General features: G+C 40.5%; 1 long non-coding RNA gene across 1 annotated transcript; it reads left to right on the top strand.

Annotated features, from left to right (window-relative positions):
- Positions 1-304: 304 nt before the first annotated feature.
- On the top strand, positions 305-2,965 carry LOC139069678 (uncharacterized). The gene is made up of 2 exons (XR_011520389.1): positions 305-1,413; positions 1,754-2,965. It is a non-coding gene; the product is annotated as an uncharacterized lncRNA (long non-coding RNA).
- Positions 2,966-17,413: the final 14,448 nt, after the last annotated feature.

Below are 17,413 nucleotides of genomic sequence, written 5' to 3'. Positions count from 1 at the left end.
TATCCATTTTCAGCCATTAAGACACCCAATATAAAATAAGACTACTTATAAAATTATTTATAATTATATGTATGTATATAGATAGAGATCTTAATAAAATATATTCTTTGAATGGTGTTTTAATGAGCTGTATCATTTTTTACAGAAATAAGCAAGCAGCATTCCTTGTGTGTGTGTGTGTGTGTGTGCGCGCGCGCGTGTGCCTGCTCGCATGTCCCTCCGTCGGCCGTGACGGGTGTGTGTGAGTGACTACAGACAAATGCATGAGAGAGTTAGCAGCCATGAAACAGCTTGATGAACTACTCTCCCCATGTGTTTTAAAAATGCTAATATGCTATGCTAAATCTGCTATGCTAAATAATGATTTCTCTATAGAACTACAAAGTCCGACTGGGGGAGGAGAGTACAGGACTGCACTATGGAGGGGGGCGGAGTTTACAGCTCCTCCTCCAGTTTAAAGAGACAGTACCCCAAAACGGCTTGTTCTCAAGACTCTCCTCAGAACAGGGGTAGATGAGGGTCTGTAGAGCAACAATAATGAGGAAATCAGACCAAAGAACTGCAGTTCCACTGTTTTTAGACCCCCAACTGAAGGATTTAGATGTAAAAAGGAATAACTTAAAAGCATGTTATGTCTCCTTTAAAGGCCCCGTGTGTGAAATTCACAGAAATCATAGTAAAAAGATCCGACTCTTTAGCACCACGCAGTTTAGAGTCGGTATATCAGCTATTGGAGCCCCCGAGGATCAAAAAGGTTTTTTTTTATCATTATTTAAAACTTTATTAACAAATATAACAAATACAATACAAAATCGTGATGCTGTAAACGGCAGCATGTCATCATCTATTTCCAGCTTTCAAGTCAGCGAACAGGTTAGTTGTTTTCATCTAACTTATTTTATTAATTTAATCTAAATAGGTTTTGAATAAGAAAAACTTTTTTATGTCAGTTATGTTTGCTAATAGCAAACGGCAGCTAGTTAGTGATGACTTCTGACTACAAAAAATGACAATATTTTGTTCATTTTATTTGAGAAATGTTATATTTCTATTTGCCATTTTGGAAATATACAAGGTAGTGTAGTCTGTAATTGTTTTCTCTCCGTAAACAGAGTCAGATATCATCCGATGGTTCATCAGTGGAGACAGACAGAGGACGAGGGAGAGGAAGAGGGCGAGGAAGAGGGAGAGGACAGACGTGTGCCAGCGCACAGAGAGGCAGAGGTGTTAGACATGCGACAGAAGCAGGGCAAGCATCCCAAGATGAAGGAGCCGAATTTGCTCAAACCAGCCGCAACGTCCCACGCACAAGAGGAAGAGGCAGAGCTGCAATAAAGTCTAGAAGATCGGCGCTTTCAAGAGCTGATGAGGAGAGTCGAGGAGCTTCAAAGGGAAAGAAGAGCAGAAATTGAGGTTTGTGTAAGATAATGAGCAAATTAATAATTATCTGGGTCAATATATGCCGTCCTGTCACTCATTTCATTCATATAAGTACATACGGTAATTCTATTTAACCGTATAGCAAGTGTTTGGAATTATATGTAGTTTTGTAAAACATTCAGTGTCCTACTTCTTTCCTAATACATATTATTTGTTTTTGATAGTACCTTTATTTTAGGAATTAGCCATTTAATATATATATTATTAATCAGCTACTCTTATAAACTTGTTAAAACATTTACAAAACATTGCTTTCTACTGTAATTCAATTAAAATAATCTTACAAAAATTCTAATCCTACTTTTCCCCCCAGCGCCTTGTACAGGGCATGAGCCTGGAGGACCACCGTCATCTCACCTCTCAACTTTTGGAAAGACAGCCAGGTCTGGTTTTTGATGTTTTGTTGGACAACCAACGCCGAGATAGGCACACCACACCCGTGCAGGCCCCTGCGTTAACATGGTGTACTTGTGGCAATTGCACAGATATGCCAACAGATGCAGAGCGCAAATGCTGTGGACAAGACTCTGTAAACTGTATAAGCCTTCTGCCCCATTTTAGACTTTACTGTTTGGATGAAGGTGTCCTGAGGATCCATCGTCAGTACAGAGCAGACCTCACCGTATTAGGACAGATTAGGGAACCAGGCGATGACAACAGGGAATACAGGTATGCTGCCTACCGGCACTTCATTTTCTGGCAGCATGGGTCACTTGGACATGGAAATCGAAGATTCATCCCAAGTTGCTGTGTGGTCAAAATTAGGGAGAAATTTCCAGACCCTCATGGACAGTATACTGGTTTTCTTCCGGGAGTGTAACTGGTCAAAAGTTTACATGGGTTGTTGAAGTGTTTCTGATATTTTGTACACCTTTATATTGTAATTTATTATGTTGAATAAGTATTTTAGATAAATATTTTTTGAAACCCCAATGTTAGTGTTGTACAATAATGACAAATTTAGAGGTGGCTACTCTTCAGCCATGTATACTCTTGTAATGTGAAAAAAAAATCACATCTTTACAACTCCATAGTTTTGCATTACATTAGTGAGCTATTAATTTACACTCTTACAGGGTCAAGTCATGAAACAAAAAATATGTAATTTTCTGAAAGACATAAGAAATAAAGAAATTAGTACAGATGCACTTTTATTTGAATTAACCTTATTCAGAGTTTGAACAGACAAATTTGGAACACATTTTAATCTTGAAACATGATTTTACACACTTTAGGATAATAAAGAATAGATCTAACGTAAAAGACTGTGCAGAATTTATGTGCTACTTCAAGTAAAAAGAACAACATGTTAGCACAGTAGTAAAGACATCAAAGTGCAATATCTACATTTTTATGTACATTACATTAGTAACACGCAGCAGGTATAGAATACTCCATGTAAATGTAGACAAGATCGTCACTGGAGGCCTGTAGCTGTGTTGAGTTCTGATACTGTGAAAAAAGTATTGTAAGACAAGTGTAGGTAAAGAACTGAGCTGTAGTCAAAGGATGCTAAAATGACACATACCAAGACCTCGGCTGACTTGGATCTGCACTAGCTCCGAAATAGGTGGTGGAGCGATGGGTGGCACAAGACCGAGCCGTCTGGGGTCATCATCCCTCATTGATCTGGTACGAGGCATCCCAACTCCTCTCGCAAACCTCTCGTTGATTATTTTTGATTGGAGTACTGGAATGTATTCGTAGCCCTTTTCTGATTTTAGTGAATACACACTGTACCTTCTGGCATTCTTATTGTACTTCCGTTTGAATCTAAAAAATAGGACAATTGCATAATGAATTTCTGTCACGACAATGGGACAAACTTAAATAACGTGTAGTAACGTTAATACAGCTTTTTAATTGTAAGTGGTAGGCATTATTTTGGCTCAACTCTGACTGAAAAACAAGGTAAAACCTACATTAGTTGGCCTTCAGCATTCCTGATTGCTGGTCGATTAAGGTGAAAGTTATAATCCAGTGCTGCAAGGAGAACTCTGGCTTCATACACTTTGTAGGAGAAGGCTTGACGCTTGCTGGCATACATCAGAATGTGGTTCTGAAATGACTCAAGCAGGGCTGTTGATCTGTACAAATGAACAGTCAGTATGAGAGAGGACAACTGGTCACATGGCTAATAGCAGGGATGCTCCAAGTCAGTCCTGGAGGGCAGCTAACATGCATATTTAGTTCTGTCCCTGGTTAAATACAGCAGAATCAAATTTATCAGCAGTTCCATTAGCAGGCCTCAGTATAAATTAGACACCTTGAGTGTGTAGGCCAGCAGTTATATCTTCTTTAGTGTCTGTATGCACTGTTATTGTATGCATTATTTTCAGGAAATGTATTTGAGCAATTTTTAAAGTGACACTCAGTTGCTGGGAGGCAAAACAGCTAACGGAGCACCCCTGGCCTACAGCTTCACAAAAAAATACTTAAATAAGTCTCACATGTACCTGAAGTGCAGATATTTATGCACGTCCTTCTGCCAGCGTTTGTTCAAGACAATCTCCACAAGAGCTTTGTGACTCCTGGAATCCTTCTCGATCCACTGCTTCCCCTGCTGGTCATCAAGATGATCATGCTGGCAGTTTCCCATTGCCCATGTGTGAACATTGCAAACATGGTGTAGAATTCCAACCCAATGTGCCTGTGCAAAATTAAACACAATGCAAAACAGTATGAATATGACAGGTTTTTAGGTGGAGTTTGGGATACTATTGGAATTAAAGTTTTCTTACAAGAAACTGCTCTATTGTGGTGGCTGTCTTGCAACACCACCAAAAATGATCGATCGTTAAATCATTACATATGTATACGAAGGCGCATAAACAATAAACAAAAAGAAATGCTTCTGAATTTTAAGATGGTGTGCTACATTTTTGGCACTAGTTAGCATGAGCTGTTTCCCAAATTCTAGCTTACTCCACACAAACTTTGTGTCACAAAGCACACAACTACTACAATGAAGAAATTAAACACACATTTTTAACTTACCTGTCCAAAAGGAAGGTAGCAAGCTCAGCGTGTCTACTGAATCCCTTTTGTAACATGAGGTCTCTCCATCTTGGGAAGGCAACTCCTATATTTACTCTGGTTTTCTCATGATGCCGGTCTTGTTCACTTTTCAAAATCCTTTTTCTTTTACTTGGATGAGACAAACTATCCCGTTTCTCAAGTTTGCTTGTAGAATATGTGTGATCCTCCATCGCTAGAAGTACGGGGTGGCTAGTTTCTTCTTCTTCTTAGTTACTTTGTCAGACTGCATGCTTACAAGGCGCACTTATGCCCCCTGCTGTTTCTTTGAGGTTACATCATTTAAAAACGCAAACATCAAATGCGAAGCTTAATATGTTGTATGTCCCTAAAAGGTCACTGTATTTTAAGATGGCGCATGCCGTATGGAGCACCGGTCTGCTTCTTTTGTCTAAAATATTAAAATATAAAGCTAATAATAATGCTTAGAATAAATGCTTGTTTGAATTATCATTAAAAAAAACAAATTTGAGAATGTGATATAAGAAATTTGATAACTTATAAGATGAAATATCACACATTGGGCCTTTAAATTGACACCAGATCCGGTGACCTTTGGGACATGGTTTGACCCCCTTAGGAAAGTGCTATCATCATGAAACGTTCAGATCGCTTACAACTCAATAGATTCTACCTTCCTGTAACGTTTCAGCCTGATTGGACCTTGTTTTCACACAAATGAACCCAGAATGATGTGAAATTGTGCTTCGTGCAACATAATTCTGGGTGCCATTTACAAACCATAAGTGCTAATGACTCCATTCCTTTTTGTGGTTGTAGGGGCTGTTGATTGGAGAAAACTAAAACAAACCTAACCTCTCTAGGACATTCAGATGCCAAGTTATAAGCCCACAAAGGTGTAACTGGACTGCTTCTTTAAAGTGACACCAGGCCCGGTGACCTTTGGGACATGATTTGACCCCCTATAGGAATGTGCAATCATCTTGAAACGTTCAGATCACTTACAACTCAATAGATTCTACCTTCCTGTAATGTTTCAGCCTGATTGGACCTTGTTTTCACACAAATGAACCCAGAATGATGTGAAATTGTGCTTCGTGCAACATAATTCTGGGTGCCATTTACAAACCATAAGTGCTAATGACTCCATTCCTTTTTGTGGCTGTAGGGGCTGTTGATTGGAGAAAACTAAAACAAACCTAACCTCTCTAGGACATTCAGAAGCCAAGTTATAAGCCCACAAAGGTGTAACTGGACTACTTATTTAAAGTGACACCAGGCCCGGTGAACTTTGGGACATGGTTTGACCCCCTTAGGAAAGTGCTATCATCTTGAAACATTCAGATCACTTACAACTCAATAGATTCTACCTTCCTGTAACGTTTCAGCCTGATTGGACCTTGTTTTCACACAAATGAACCCAGAATGATGTGAAATTGTGCTTCGTGCAACATAATTCTGGGTGCCATTTACAAACCATAAGCACAATTTCACATCATTCTGGGTTCATTTGTGTGAAAACAAGGTCCAATCAGGCTGAAATGTTACAGGAAGGTAGAATCTATTGAGTTGTAATTGATCTGAACGTTTCAAGATGATCGGACATTCCTATAGGGGGTAAAACCATGTCCCAAAGGTCACCGGGCCTGGTGTCACTTTAAAGAAGTAGTCCAGTTACACCTTTGTGGGCTTAAAACTTGGCTTCTGAATGTCCTAGAGAGGTTAGGTTTGTTTTAGTGTACTCCAATCAACAGCCCCTACAACCACAAAAAGCAAGGGAGTCTTTAGAACTTATGGTTTTTAAATGGCACCCAGAATTATGCTGCACTAAGCACAATTTCACATCATTCTGGGTTCATTTGTATGAAAACAAGGTCCAATCAGGCTGAAACGTTACAGGAAGGTAGAATCTATTGAGTTGTAAGTGATCTGAACGTTTCATGATGATAGCACTTTCCTAAGGGGGTCAAACCATGTCCCAAAGGTCACCGGATCTGGTGTCAATTTAAAGAAGTAGTCCAGTTACACATTTGTGGGCTTGTAACTTGGCTTCTGAATGTCCTAGAGAGATCAGGTTTGTTTTAATGTACTCCAACCAACAGCCCCTACAACCACAAAAAGGAATGGAGTCATTAGCACTTATGGTTTGTAAATGGCACCCAGAATTATGTTGCACGGAGCACAATTTCACATCATTCTGGGTCCGTTTGTGTGAAAACAAGGTCCAATCAGGCTGAAACGTTACAAGAAGGTAGAATCTATTGAGTTGTAAGTGATCTGAACGTTTCATGATGATCGCACATTCCTATAGGGGGTCAAACTATGTCCCAAAGGTCACCGGGCCTGGTGTCACTTTAAAGAAGTAGTCCAGTTACACCTTTGAGGGCTTATAACTTGGCTTCTGAATGTCCTAGAGAGATCAGGTTTGTTTTAGTGTACTCCAATCAACAGCCCCTACAACCTCAAAAAGGAATGGAGTCATTAGCACTTAAGGTTTGTAAATGGCACCCAGAATTATGTTGCACGAAGCACAATTTCACATCATTCTGGGTCCATTTGTGTGAAAACAAGGTCCAATCAGGCTGAAACGCTACAAGAAGGTAGAATCTATTGAGTTGTAAGTGATCTGAACGTTTCAAGATGATCGCACATTCCTATAGGGGGTCAAACCATGTCCCAAAGGTCACCGGGCCTGGTGTCACTTTAAAGAAGTAGTCCAGTTACACCTTTGTGGGCTTATAACTTGGCTTCTGAATGTCCTAGAGAGGTTAGGTTTGTTTTAGTGTACTCCAATCAACAGCCCCTACAACCACAAAAAGGAATGGAGTCATTAGCACTTATGGTTTGTAAATGGCACCCAGAATTATGTTGCACGAAGCACAATTTCACATCATTCTGGGTCCATTTGTGTGAAAACAAGGTCCAATCAGGCTGAAACGTTACAGGAAGGTAGAATCTATTGAGTTGTAAGTGATCTGAACGTTTCATGATGATAGCACTTTCCTAAGGGGGTCAAACCATGTCCCAAAGGTCACCGGATCTGGTGTCAATTTAAAGAAGTAGTTCAGTTACAAATTTGTGGGCTTATAACTTGGCTTCTGAATGTCCTAGAGATCAGGTTTGTTTTAGTGTACTCCAATCAACAGCCCCTACAACCACAAAAAGGAATGGAGTCATTAGCACTTATGGTTTGTAAATGGCACCCAGAATTATGTTGCACGAAGCACAATTTCACATCATTCTGGGTCCATTTGTGTGAAAACAAGGTCCAATCAGGCTGAAACGTTACAAGAAGGTAGAATCTATTGAGCTGTAAGTGATCTGAACGTTTCATGATGATAGCACTTTCCTAAGGGGGTCAAACCATGTCCCAAAGGTCACCGGATCTGGTGTCAATTTAAAGAAGTAGTTCAGTTACACATTTGTGGGCTTATAACTTGGCTTCTGAATGTCCTAGAGAGATCAGGTTTGTTTTAGTGTACTCCAATCGACAGCCCCTACAACCACAAAAAGGAAAGGAGCACTTAAGGTTTGTAAATGGCACCCAGAATTATGTTGCACGAAGCACAATTTCACATCATTCTGGGTCCATTTATGTGAAAACAAGGTCCAATCAGGCTGAAACGCTACAAGAAGGTAGAATCTATTGAGTTGTAAGTGATCTGAACGTTTCAAGATGATCGCACATTCCTATAGGGGGTAAAACCATGTCCCAAAGGTCACCGGGCCTGGTGTCACTTTAAAGAAGTAATCCAGTTACACCTTTGTGGGCTTATAACTTGGCTTCTGAATGTCCTAGAGAGGTTAGGTTTGTTTTAGTGTACTCCAATCAACAGCCCCTACAACCACAAAAAGGAATGGAGTCATTAGCACTTATGGTTTGTAAATGGCACCCAGAATTATGTTGCACGAAGCACAATTTCACATCATTCTGGGTTCATTTGTGTGAAAACAAGGTCCAATCAGGCTGAAACGTTACAGGAAGGTAGCATCTATTGAGTTGTAAGTGATCTGAACGTTTCATGATGATAGCACTTTCCTAAGGGGGTCAAACTATGTCCCAAAGGTCACCGGATCTGGTGTCAATTTAAAGAAGTAGTCCAGTTACACATTTGTGGGCTTATAACTTTGCTTCTGAATGTCCTAGAGAGATCAGATTTGTTTTAGTGTACTCCAATCAACAGCCCCTACAACCACAAAAAGGAATGGAGTCATTAGCACTTATGGTTTGTAAATGGCACCCAGAATTATGTTGCACGAAGCACAATTTCACATCATTCTGGGTCCATTTGTGTGAAAACAAGGTCCAATCAGGCTGAAACCTTACAAGAAGGTAGAATCTATTGAGTTGTAAGTGATCTGAACGTTTCATGATGATCGCACATTCCTATAGGGGGTCAAACCATGTCCCAAAGGTCACCGGGCCTGGTGTCACTTTAAAGTAGTCCAGTTACACCTTTGAGGGCTTATAACTTGGCTTCTGAATGTCCTAGAGAGATCAGGTTTGTTTTAGTGTACTCCAATCAACAGCCCCTACAACCTCAAATAGGAATGGAGTCATTAGCACTTATGGTTTGTAAATGGCACCCAGAATTATGTTGCACGAAACACAATTTCACATCATTCTGGGTTCATTTGTGTGAAAACAAGGTCCAATCAGGCTGAAACGTTACAGGAAGGTAGAATCTATTGAGTTGTAAGTGATCTGAACGTTTCATGATGATAGCACTTTCCTAAGGGGGTCAAACCATGTCCCAAAGGTCACCGGATCTGGTGTCAATTTAAAGAAGTAGTCCAGTTACACATTTGTGGGCTTATAACTTGGCTTCTGAATGTCCTAGAGAGATCAGGTTTGTTTTAATGTACTCCAATCAACAGCCCCTACAACCACAATAAGGAATGGAGTCATTAGCACTTATGGTTTGTAAATGGCACCCAGAATTATGTTGCACGAAGCACAATTTCACATCATTCTGGGTCCATTTGTGTGAAAACAAGGTCCAATCAGGCTGAAACGTTACAGGAAGGTAGAATCTATTGGGTTGTAAGTGATCTGAACGTTTCATGATGATAGCACTTTCCTAAGGGGGTCAAACCATGTCCCAAAGGTCACCGGATCTGGTGTCAATTTAAAGAAGTAGTTCAGTTAAACATTTGTGGGCTTATAACTTGGCTTCTGAATGTCCTAGAGATCAGGTTTGTTTTAGTGTACTCCAATCAACAGCCCCTACAACCACAAAAAGGAATGGAGTCATTAGCACTTATGGTTTGTAAATGGCACCCAGAATTATGTTGCACGAAGCACAATTTCACATCATTCTGGGTCCATTTGTGTGAAAACAAGGTCCAATCAGGCTGAAACGTTACAGGAAGGTAGAATCTATTGAGCTGTAAGTGATCTGAACGTTTCATGATGATAGCACTTTCCTAAGGGGGTCAAACCATGTCCCAAAGGTCACCGGATCTGGTGTCAATTTAAAGAAGTAGTTAAGTTACACATTTGTGGGCTTATAACTTGGCTTCTGAATGTCCTAGAGAGATCAGGTTTGTTTTAGTGTACTCCAATCGACAGCCCCTACAACCACAAAAAGGAATGGAGCACTTAAGGTTTGTAAATGGCACCCAGAATTATGTTGCACGAAGCACAATTTCACATCATTCTGGGTCCATTTATGTGAAAACAAGGTCCAATCAGGCTGAAACGCTACAAGAAGGTAGAATCTATTGAGTTGTAAGTGATCTGAACGTTTCAAGATGATCGCACATTCCTATAGGGGGTAAAACCATGTCCCAAAGGTCACCGGGCCTGGTGTCACTTTAAAGAAGTAGTCCAGTTACACCTTTGTGGGCTTATAACTTGGCTTCTGAATGTCCTAGAGAGGTTAGGTTTGTTTTAGTGTACTCCAATCAACAGCCCCTACAACCACAAAAAGGAATGGAGTCATTAGCACTTATGGTTTGTAAATGGCACCCAGAATTATGTTGCACGAAGCACAATTTCACATCATTCTGGGTTCATTTGTGTGAAAACAAGGTCCAATCAGGCTGAAACGTTACAGGAAGGTAGAATCTATTGAGTTGTAAGTGATCTGAACGTTTCATGATGATAGCACTTTCCTAAGGGGGTCAAACTATGTCCCAAAGGTCACCGGATCTGGTGTCAATTTAAAGAAGTAGTCCAGTTACACATTTGTGGGCTTATAACTTTGCTTCTGAATGTCCTAGAGAGATCAGATTTGTTTTAGTGTACTCCAATCAACAGCCCCTACAACCACAAAAAGGAATGGAGTCATTAGCACTTAAGGTTTGTAAATGGCACCCAGAATTATGTTGCACGAAGCACAATTTCACATCATTCTGGGTTCATTTGTGTGAAAACAAGGTCCAATCAGGCTGAAACATTACAGGAAGGTAGAATCTATTGAGTTGTAAGTGATCTGAACGTTTCAAGATGATCGCACATTCCTATAGGGGGTAAAACCATGTCCCAAAGGTCACCGGGCCTGGTGTCACTTTAAAGAAGTAGTCCAGTTACACCTTTGTGGGCTTATAACTTGGCTTCTGAATGTCCTAGAGAGGTTAGGTTTGTTTTAGTGTACTCCAATCAACAGCCCCTACAACCACAAAAAGCAATGGAGTCATAAGAACTTATGGTTTTTAAATGGCACCCAGAATTATGCTGCACTAAGCACAATTTCACATCATTCTGGGTTCATTTGTGTGAAAACAAGGTCCAATCAGGCTGAAACGTTACAGGAAGGTAGAATCTATTGAGTTGTAAGTGATCTGAACGTTTCATGATGATAGCACTTTCCTAAGGGGGTCAAACCATGTCCCAAAGGTCACCGGATCTGGTGTCAATTTAAAGAAGTAGTCCAGTTACACATTTGTGGGCTTATAACTTGAATTCTGAATGTCCTAGAGAGATCAGGTTTGTTTTAATGTACTCCAACCAACAGCCCCTACAACCACAAAAAGGAATGGAGTCATTCGCACTTATGGTTTGTAAATGGCACCCAGAATTATGTTGCACGAAGCACAATTTCACATCATTCTGGGTCCATTTGTGTGAAAACAAGGTCCAATCAGGCTGAAACCTTACAAGAAGGTAGAATCTATTGAGTTGTAAGTGATCTGAACGTTTCATGATGATCGCACATTCCTATAGGGGGTCAAACCATGTCCCAAAGGTCACTGGGCCTGGTGTCACTTTAAAGTAGTCCAGTTACACCTTTGAGGGCTTATAACTTGGCTTCTGAATGTCCTAGAGAGATCAGGTTTGTTTTAGTGTACTCCAATCAACAGCCCCTACAACCTCAAATAGGAATGGAGTCATTAGCACTTATGGTTTGTAAATGGCACCCAGAATTATGTTGCACGAAGCACAATTTCACATCATTCTGGGTTCATTTGTGTGAAAACAAGGTCCAATTAGGCTGAAACGATACAGGAAGGTAGAATCTATTGAGTTGTAAGTGATCTGAACGTTTCATGATGATAGCTCTTTCCTAAGGGGGTCAAACCATGTCCCAAAGGTCACCGGATCTGGTGTCAATTTAAAGAAGTAGTCCAGTTACACATTTGTGGGCTTATAACTTGGCTTCTGAATGTCCTAGAGAGATCAGGTTTGTTTTAGTGTACTCCAATCAACAGCCCCTACAACCACAAAAAGGAATGGAGTCATTAGCACTTATGGTTTGTAAATGGCACCCAGAATTATGTTGCACGAAGCACAATTTCACATCATTCTGGGTTCATTTGTGTGAAAACAAGGTCCAATCAGGCTGAAACGTTACAGGAAGGTAGAATCTATTGAGTTGTAAGTGATCTGAATGTTTCATGATGATAGCGCTTTCCTAAGGGGGTCAAACCATGTCCCAAAGGTCACCGGATCTGGTGTCAATTTAAAGAAGTAGTTCAGTTACACATTTGTGGGCTTATAACTTGGCTTCTGAATGTCCTAGAGAGATCAGATTTGTTTTAGTGTACTCCAATCAACAGCCCCTACAACCACAAAAAGGAATGGAGTCATTAGCACTTATGGTTTGTAAATGGCACCCAGAATTATGTTGCACGAAGCACAATTTCACATCATTCTGGGTCCATTTGTGTGAAAACAAGGTCCAATCAGGCTGAAACGTTACAGGAAGGTAGAATCAACTGAGTTGTAAGTGATCTGAACGTTTCATGATGATAGCACTTTCCTAAGGGGGTCAAACCATGTCCCAAAGGTCACCGGATCTGGTGTCAATTTAAAGAAGTAGTTCAGTTACACATTTGTGGGCTTATAACTTGGCTTCTGAATGTCCTAGAGAGATCAGGTTTGTTTTAGTGTACTCCAATCAACAGCCCCTATAACCACAAAAAGGAATGGAGTCATTAGCACTTATGGTTTGTAAATGGCACCCAGAATTATGTTGCACGAAGCACAATTTCACATCATTCTGGGTTCATTTGTGTGAAAACAAGGTCCAATCAGGCTGAAACGTTACAGGAAGGTAGAATCTATTGAGTTGTAAGTGATCTGAATGTTTCATGATGATAGCGCTTTCCTAAGGGGGTCAAACCATGTCCCAAAGGTCACCGGATCTGGTGTCAATTTAAAGAAGTAGTTCAGTTACACATTTGTGGGCTTATAACTTGGCTTCTGAATGTCCTAGAGAGATCAGATTTGTTTTAGTGTACTCCAATCAACAGCCCCTACAACCACAAAAAGGAATGGAGTCATTAGCACTTATGGTTTGTAAATGGCACCCAGAATTATGTTGCACGAAGCACAATTTCACATCATTCTGGGTTCATTTGTGTGAAAACAAGGTCCAATCAGGCTGAAACGTTACAGGAAGGTAGAATCTATTGAGTTGTAAGTGATCTGAACGTTTCATGATGATAGCACTTTCCTAAGGGGGTCAAACCATGTCCCAAAGGTCACCGGATCTGGTGTCAATTTAAAGAAGTAGTCCAGTTACACATTTGTGGGCTTATAACTTGGCTTCTGAATGTCCTAGAGAGATCAGGTTTGTTTTAATGTACTCCAATCAACAGCCCCTACAAGCACAAAAAGGAATGGAGTCATTAGCACTTATGGTTTGTAAATGGCACCCAGAATTATGTTGCACGAAGCACAATTTCACATCATTCTGGGTCCATTTGTGTGAAAACAAGGTCCAATTAGGCTGAAACGCTACAGGAAGGTAGAATCTATTGAGTTGTAAGTGATCTGAACGTTTCATGATGATAGCGCTTTCCTAAGGGGGTCAAACCATGTCCCAAAGGTCACCGGGCCTGGTGTCACTTTAAAGTAGTCCAGTTACACCTTTGAGGGCTTATAACTTGGCTTCTGAATGTCCTAGAGAGATCAGGTTTGTTTTAGTGTACTCCAATCAACAGCCCCTACAACCTCAAATAGGAATGGAGTCATTAGCACTTATGGTTTGTAAATGGCACCCAGAATTATGTTGCACGAAGCACAATTTCACATCATTCTGGGTTCATTTGTGTGAAAACAAGGTCCAATTAGGCTGAAACGATACAGGAAGGTAGAATCTATTGAGTTGTAAGTGATCTGAACGTTTCATGATGATAGCTCTTTCCTAAGGGGGTCAAACCATGTCCCAAAGGTCACCGGATCTGGTGTCAATTTAAAGAAGTAGTCCAGTTACACATTTGTGGGCTTATAACTTGGCTTCTGAATGTCCTAGAGAGATCAGGTTTGTTTTAGTGTACTCCAATCAACAGCCCCTACAACCACAAAAAGGAATGGAGTCATTAGCACTTATGGTTTGTAAATGGCACCCAGAATTATGTTGCACGAAGCACAATTTCACATCATTCTGGGTTCATTTGTGTGAAAACAAGGTCCAATCAGGCTGAAACGTTACAGGAAGGTAGAATCTATTGAGTTGTAAGTGATCTGAATGTTTCATGATTATAGCGCTTTCCTAAGGGGGTCAAACCATGTCCCAAAGGTCACCGGATCTGGTGTCAATTTAAAGAAGTAGTTCAGTTACACATTTGTGGGCTTATAACTTGGCTTCTGAATGTCCTAGAGAGATCAGGTTTGTTTTAGTGTACTCCAATCAACAGCCCCTACAACCACAAAAAGGAATGGAGTCATTAGCACTTATGGTTTGTAAATGGCACCCAGAATTATGTTGCACGAAGCACAATTTCACATCATTCTGGGTTCATTTGTGTGAAAACAAGGTCCAATCAGGCTGAAACGTTACAGGAAGGTAGAATCTATTGAGTTGTAAGTGATCTGAATGTTTCATGATGATAGCGCTTTCCTAAGGGGGTCAAACCATGTCCCAAAGGTCACCGGATCTGGTGTCAATTTAAAGAAGTAGTTCAGTTACACATTTGTGGGCTTATAACTTGGCTTCTGAATGTCCTAGAGAGATCAGATTTGTTTTAGTGTACTCCAATCAACAGCCCCTACAACCACAAAAAGGAATGGAGTCATTAGCACTTATGGTTTGTAAATGGCACCCAGAATTATGTTGCACGAAGCACAATTTCACATCATTCTGGGTCCATTTGTGTGAAAACAAGGTCCAATCAGGCTGAAACGTTACAGGAAGGTAGAATCTACTGAGTTGTAAGTGATCTGAACGTTTCATGATGATAGCACTTTCCTAAGGGGGTCAAACCATGTCCCAAAGGTCACCGGATCTGGTGTCAATTTAAAGAAGTAGTTCAGTTACACATTTGTGGGCTTATAACTTGGCTTCTGAATGTCCTAGAGAGATCAGGTTTGTTTTAGTGTACTCCAATCAACAGCCCCTATAACCACAAAAAGGAATGGAGTCATTAGCACTTATGGTTTGTAAATGGCACCCAGAATTATGTTGCACGAAGCACAATTTCACATCATTCTGGGTTCATTTGTGTGAAAACAAGGTCCAATCAGGCTGAAACGTTACAGGAAGGTAGAATCTATTGAGTTGTAAGTGATCTGAATGTTTCATGATGATAGCGCTTTCCTAAGGGGGTCAAACCATGTCCCAAAGGTCACCGGATCTGGTGTCAATTTAAAGAAGTAGTTCAGTTACACATTTGTGGGCTTATAACTTGGCTTCTGAATGTCCTAGAGAGATCAGATTTGTTTTAGTGTACTCCAATCAACAGCCCCTACAACCACAAAAAGGAATGGAGTCATTAGCACTTATGGTTTGTAAATGGCACCCAGAATTATGTTGCACGAAGCACAATTTCACATCATTCTGGGTTCATTTGTGTGAAAACAAGGTCCAATCAGGCTGAAACGTTACAGGAAGGTAGAATCTATTGAGTTGTAAGTGATCTGAACGTTTCATGATGATAGCACTTTCCTAAGGGGGTCAAACCATGTCCCAAAGGTCACCGGATCTGGTGTCAATTTAAAGAAGTAGTCCAGTTACACATTTGTGGGCTTATAACTTGGCTTCTGAATGTCCTAGAGAGATCAGGTTTGTTTTAATGTACTCCAATCAACAGCCCCTACAAGCACAAAAAGGAATGGAGTCATTAGCACTTATGGTTTGTAAATGGCACCCAGAATTATGTTGCACGAAGCACAATTTCACATCATTCTGGGTCCATTTGTGTGAAAACAAGGTCCAATTAGGCTGAAACGCTACAGGAAGGTAGAATCTATTGAGTTGTAAGTGATCTGAACGTTTCATGATGATAGCGCTTTCCTAAGGGGGTCAAACCATGTCCCAAAGGTCACCGGGCCTGGTGTCACTTTAAAGTAGTCCAGTTACACCTTTGAGGGCTTATAACTTGGCTTCTGAATGTCCTAGAGAGATCAGGTTTGTTTTAGTGTACTCCAATCAACAGCCCCTACAACCTCAAATAGGAATGGAGTCATTAGCACTTATGGTTTGTAAATGGCACCCAGAATTATGTTGCACGAAGCACAATTTCACATCATTCTGGGTTCATTTGTGTGAAAACAAGGTCCAATTAGGCTGAAACGATACAGGAAGGTAGAATCTATTGAGTTGTAAGTGATCTGAACGTTTCATGATGATAGCTCTTTCCTAAGGGGGTCAAACCATGTCCCAAAGGTCACCGGATCTGGTGTCAATTTAAAGAAGTAGTCCAGTTACACATTTGTGGGCTTATAACTTGGCTTCTGAATGTCCTAGAGAGATCAGGTTTGTTTTAGTGTACTCCAATCAACAGCCCCTACAACCACAAAAAGGAATGGAGTCATTAGCACTTATGGTTTGTAAATGGCACCCAGAATTATGTTGCACGAAGCACAATTTCACATCATTCTGGGTTCATTTGTGTGAAAACAAGGTCCAATCAGGCTGAAACGTTACAGGAAGGTAGAATCTATTGAGTTGTAAGTGATCTGAATGTTTCATGATTATAGCGCTTTCCTAAGGGGGTCAAACCATGTCCCAAAGGTCACCGGATCTGGTGTCAATTTAAAGAAGTAGTTCAGTTACACATTTGTGGGCTTATAACTTGGCTTCTGAATGTCCTAGAGAGATCAGGTTTGTTTTAGTGTACTCCAATCAACAGCCCCTACAACCACAAAAAGGAATGGAGTCATTAGCACTTATGGTTTGTAAATGGCACCCAGAATTATGTTGCACGAAGCACAATTTCACATCATTCTGGGTTCATTTGTGTGAAAACAAGGTCCAATCAGGCTGAAACGTTACAGGAAGGTAGAATCTATTGAGTTGTAAGTGATCTGAATGTTTCATGATTATAGCGCTTTCCTAAGGGGGTCAAACCATGTCCCAAAGGTCACCGGATCTGGTGTCAATTTAAAGAAGTAGTTCAGTTACACATTTGTGGGCTTATAACTTGGCTTCTGAATGTCCTAGAGAGATCAGATTTGTTTTAGTGTACTCCAATCAACAGCCCCTACAACCACAAAAATGAATGGAGTCATTAGCACTTATGGTTTGTAAATGGCACCCAGAATTATGTTGCACGAAGCACAATTTCACATCATTCTGGGTCCATTTGT

Source organism: Nothobranchius furzeri, chromosome 1 (genome assembly GCF_043380555.1).
Source record: "Nothobranchius furzeri strain GRZ-AD chromosome 1, NfurGRZ-RIMD1, whole genome shotgun sequence".
NCBI classification, from domain to species: Eukaryota; Metazoa; Chordata; class Actinopteri; order Cyprinodontiformes; family Nothobranchiidae; genus Nothobranchius; species Nothobranchius furzeri.
This window is presented reverse-complemented; position numbering and strand designations above follow the sequence as displayed.